Below are 6000 nucleotides of genomic sequence, written 5' to 3' on the forward strand. Positions count from 1 at the left end.
TAACTTAACTGGTGACAGAATAATCTGTTTTCAATAAAAATAACTTGTTAAGCTTCTGTCTCACAGTTTGTGTCACACTGATTATCCTTTTATCAGATCTGAGTAGCACCAAAAGACTGACAGTGGCAGTATACATTGCCCACAAGCCTCTGGACACCCAGGACAACAGGGTCATATGCCCATAGCAAGGTTAAGGTGCATGAGATGATGAAATCGACCCAGTAGATGACCACAAAGAAACTCACCAGCAGCAGGATGGTCTGAGTGGCACTTTTCTCTGGGGAAGGTCTTGGGGAGAGGCTGGTGCTGTGAAAGTATCAGAATTTCTTCTGGTGCCTGAACAAAAGAACCACCCTGTATGCACTTGAAAGCAGCATTGTTCCTATAAGAAAAACATATCTGGAGTAAGAAACAGTCTTCTGATGATGGAGTTCACGGTGGAAAAGTGAACAGTCTTTACTGGTATGCAGAAGATGGCTCAGGGTCACAACGGAAGACGCCACAGTGCACAAGATGAGATTACTACTGAAAAAAAAAAAAAAAAACCTGAGAAAATGTGAAAAGAAGAAATGGCAGGTGAAAATGATATATATTTATGGTTAAACCGAGAGCTTCTGGGGCTGATGATTATGGCCTGAAGTACACTCAGGAGGCAGGTGGTGCAGATGGAGAAACTCCTCATCACCTTGTTCAGGTAAAAAAAAAAATCCTTTACACTTGAAGTCGTTCTGAAAATACAGTAATTCAGACAGACCTGGAGACAACAATGGCACCACAGTAAGGAGGGTCACTGTGGATGAAGGCCAGGTGATAAATGCTCAGGTCTGTGGGCTTAGGCCTGCATTACAGAAGAAGTGTGAAGACGTGGAAGAAAATGAGGAAACTGAGGGTCAAGATTCCAATGCCACCTTGAAAAAAAAAAAAGGCATTTTTCAATGAAAACATAACTGGAATGTAATCATCTAAATTGCAAAAGAGAAACATATTTTGAATATCTGAAAATAATAGACTTTACATTATAAATGTTATTGTATGTTCAAAATCACTTTTTTATCATAAAATTCTTGATTCTATTGCATAAATTTTCAAAAGTACAGTCAGCATTATTTTTCACACTATATATATATATATTCTAAGAATATTTGTGTGTGTGTATATATATATATTTTGAGATGGAGTCTCTCTCTGTCGCCCAGGCTGGAGTGCAGTGGCATGATCTCGGCTCACTCTCCACCTCCCAGATTCAAGCAATTCTCCTACCTCAACCTCCTGAGTAGCTGGGACTAAAGGTGTGCACCACCACGCCTGGCTAATTTTTGTATTTTTGGTAGAGACAAGGTTTCACCATGTTGGCTAGGCTGGTCTCGAACTCCTGACCTCAAGTGAACCACCTACCTTGGCCTCCCAAAGTGCTGGGATTACAGGCATGAGCCACAGTGCCTGGCCGTGTATACATGGGGCAGACTTCTCTTGTGCCCAGGCTGGAGTGCAATGGTGTGACTTCAGCTCACCACAACCTCTGCCTCCTAGGTTCAAGCAATTCCCCTACCTCAGCCTCCCAAGTATGTGGGATTACGGGCGCCTGCCACCACGCCTGGCTAGTTTTTCTATTTTTAGTAGAAATGGGGTTTCACCATGTTGGCCAGGCTGGTCTCAAACTCCTGACCTCAGGTGATCCGCCCACCTTGCCCTCCCAAAGTGCTGGGATTACCAGTGTGAGCCACCACGCCCAACCCAACATAACTTAAAAAATTGAAAACAAAATCTGACTGACTCTCATATCACAGCATTAATTTTCTTAGCCTCTCTTTCACATTTAAGAACTTTTATGATTACCCTAGGCTCACAGTTATAATTCAGATAAGATCAGGTGCTTTCAGGGTGGTATGGCTGTAGACACCAAACTCATAATTCAAATTAATCTCTTTATTTTAGAGTCAACTGATTATCACCCTTGATTTTATCTACAGCCTCTATTCTTCTTTGTCATACACCATAATATATTCCTAGGACCCGGGGGTTAAGACATGGGCACTTTTGTGGGGCATCATTTCATTTATCACAACTCCTATTAATTGTATTTTATTAAAATAATCATGGCTCTGTCCAACTTTTGTTTCCATCCCAGAGAACCCTTATGTAAACATTTTTATCTTAGAAGAAAATTGCAGCCGGGTGCGGTGGCTCACACCTGTAATCCCAACACTTTGGGAGGCTGAGGTGAGGCTCATTTGAGGTCAGGAGATCAAGACCAGCCTGGCTAACATAGTGAAACCCTGTCTCTATTAAAAATACAAAAATTAGCCAGGCATATATGGCCTTAGGTAAATTCCATCTATACCTAGTTGATTTAGAGTTTTATCATGAAGTTGCATTGAATTTTTGTGAAATACTCTTTCTGAATCTTTTGAGATGATTGTTATCCTTCATTCTGTTAATGTGGTATATCACATTTATTAATTTGTGTATGTTGAACCATCCTTGCATCTTAGGGATTAATCCCATTTGGTCATGATGTATGATCCTTTTAATGTGCTGTTGGATTTGGTTTGCTAGTATTTTGTTGAGGCTTTTTGCATTTATGTTCATCAGGGATATTGGCTGTAGCGTTCTTTTCTTGTAGTGTCTGACTTTGGTATTAGGGTAATGCTGGCCTTGTAAAATGAATTTGGCAAACACAGGCAACCAAAGCAAAAATGGGCAAACGGGATCACATCAAGTTAAAAAGCTTCTGCACAGCAAAGGAAACAATCCACAAAGTGAAGAGACAACCCAAAGAATGGGGGAAAATATTCGCAACTACCCATCAAGAGATTAATAACCAGAATATATAAGGATCTCAAACAACCCTAGAGGAAAGAATCTAATAATCTGATCAAAAAGTGGGCAAAAGATCTCCATAGACGTTTCTCAAAAGAAGACATACAAATGACAAGCAGGCATATGAAAAGTTGCTCAATGTCACTGATCATCAGAGAAATGCAAATCCAAACTACAATGAGATAACAATCTCACCCCAGTTAAAACGGCTTCTATCCTGCCAGATGCGGTGGCTCATGCCTGTAATCTCAGCACTTTGGGAGGCCGAGGCGGGTGGATCACGAGGTCAGGAGTTCGAGACCATCCTGGCCAACATGGTGAAACCCCCGACTCTACTAAAAATACAAAAATTAGCCGGGCCTGGTGGCGCGTGCCTGTAATCCCAGCTACTCGGGAAGCTGAGGCAGGAGAATCACTTGAACCCGGTTGGCGGAGGTTGCGGTGAGCTGAGATTGCACCATTGCACTCCAGCCTGGGCAACAGAATGAGACTCGGTCTCAAAAAAAAAAAAAAAAAAAAAAAAAAAAAAGGCTTCTATCCAAAAAACAGGCAGTAACAAATGCTGGCAAGGATATGGAGAAAAGGGAACCCACGTACACGGTTGGTGGAATGTACATTAGTACAACCAGTATGGAGAACAGTTTGGAGCTTCCTCAAAAAACTAAAAATAGGGCTATTGTATGATCCAGCAATCCCACTGCTGGCTATATACCCAAAAGAAAGGAAAGGAAATCAGTATATGGAAGAGATATCTGCACTCCTATGTTGCATCACTGTTTCCAATATCTAAGATTTGGAAGCAACCTAAGTGTTCACCAACAGATGAATGGATAAAGAAAATATGGTACTTGTACACAATGGAATACTATTCAGCCATAAAAAAAGTACGAGATCCTGTCATTTGCAAAAACATAGATAGAGGCTGGGTGCAGTAGCTCACCCCGTCATTGCAGCACTTTGAGAGGCAGAGGCAGGCTGATTACTTGAGTCCTGGAGTTTGAGACCAGCCTGGCCAACATGGCGAAACCCCATCTCTACCAAAAATACAAAAATTAGCTGGGCGTGGTGGTATGCAACTTTAATCCCAGCTACTCAGGAGGCTGAGGCAGGAGAATTGCTTGAACCCAGGAGGCGGAGGTTGCAGTGAGCCTAGATTGTGCCACTGCACTCTAGCCTGGGTGACAGAGCGAGACTATGTCTCAAAAAAATAAATAAATAAATAAAAAGATGGAACTGGAGATCATTGTTAAGTGAAATAAGCCAGGCACAGAAAGACAAACATCACATGTTCTCACTTATTTGTAGGATCTAAAAATCAAAATGATTGAACTCATGGACACAGAGAGTAGAAGCATGGTTACCAGAGGCTGAGAAGGCTAATAGGGAGATTGGGGGAAGGTGGGGATAGTTAATGGGTACAAAAAAAAAATAGAATGAATAAGACCTAGTATTTGATAGCACAACTGGGTAACTATAGTCAACAGTAACTTAGTTGCACATTTTAAAATAACTAAAAGAAGGCCTGGCATGGTGGCTCATGCCTATAATCCCAGCACTTTGGGAGGCTGAGGCAGGCAGATCACTTGAGGTCAGGAGTTCAAGACAAGCCTGGCCAATATGGTGAAACCCTATCTCTACTAAAAATACAAAAATTAGCCAGGCATGGTGGCAGGTGCCTGTAATCCCAGCTACTTAGGAGGCTGAGGCAGGAGAATGCCTTGAACTCGGCAGGCGGAGGTTGCAGTGAGCCGAGATCACGCCACTGCACTCCAGCCTAGGCAACAGAGCGAGACTCTGTCTCAATAAATAAATAGACCAGGTGCGGCGGCTCACGCCTGTAATCCCAGCACTTTGGGAGGCCGAGGCAGGCAGATCACGATGTCAGGAGTCCGAGACCAGCCTGGCCAACACAGTGAAACCCCGTCTCTACTAAAAATACAAAAAATTAGCCAGGTGTGGTGGTGTGCGCCTGTAATCCCAGCTGCTCAGGAGGCTGAGGCAGGAGAATTGCGTGAACCTGGGAGGTGGAAGTTGCAGTGAGCCGAGACTGCGCCATTGCACTCCAGCCCAGGCGACAGTGCGAGACTCCATCTCAAAAAAATAAATGAATAAAATAACTAAAAGAATGTAGTTGTGTTGTTTGTAACCCAAAGGATAAATGCTTGTGGTGATGGATACCCCATTCTCCATGATACAATTATTTTGCATTATGCGTTGCGCATGGCATGCCTGTATCAAAATATCTCATGCACCCGGTAAGTGTGTATACATGTTGTGTACCCACAAAAATGAAAAGTAAAAATAAATAAAGTAAAATGAATCTGGAAGTGTTCCCTCTTCTATTTTTGGAAGAGTTTAAGAAGGATTAATATTATTATTTTTTAATGTTTGGCAGCATTCACCAGTGGAGCCCTCTGGTCATAAAGCAACAGAAAATCTGAACAGACTAACAACGAGTAGGAAGATTGAAGCAGAAATCAAAAACCTCTGGGCACATATTTATAGCTTTATTGAGGCTTAATTTGCATACCATAAAATTCACCCATTGTGTCAATTCAATGATTTTTTAGTAAATTTCTAGAGTCGTCCCAACATCATCACAATCCCATTTTAGAACTTTTCCATCAACTCCAAAATTTCCCTCAAGCCCACTCATGGCGACTCTCCACTTTCTAACCTGTAGCCTCAGGCAACCACTGACCTTTCTGTTTCTATAGATTTGCCTTTTCTGGACATTTTATATAAATGGAGTCATACAGTATGTGGTCTTTTGTATCTGGCTCATCCGTGTGCTGCTGTGTCAGTATTTTGTTCCTTTTACTGCTGATAGTACTCCATTGTATGGCTATATCACATTTTGTTTATCTGCGCACCACTAACAGACATTGGGATGATTTCTAGGTTCTGGTTGTTATGAATAATGCTGTAATTCAATATGTATGAATAGTGTATATTTGCATGCAAGTCTTTAGTGGACATGTTTTTATTCTCTTGGGTAGATGCCTAGGAGTGAAATCGCTTGGTCAGGTTTTTTTTTGTTTGTTTGTTTTTGAGACGGGGTCTCATTCTGTCACCCAGGCTAAAGTACAGTGGTGCAATCATGGTGCACTGCAGTCTCGACCTCCTGTGCTCAGTCTCCTGAGTAGCTGGGATTACAGGCATGCATCACCACGCCCGGCT

Source organism: Papio anubis, chromosome X (assembly GCF_008728515.1).
Source record: "Papio anubis isolate 15944 chromosome X, Panubis1.0, whole genome shotgun sequence".
NCBI classification, from domain to species: Eukaryota; Metazoa; Chordata; class Mammalia; order Primates; family Cercopithecidae; genus Papio; species Papio anubis.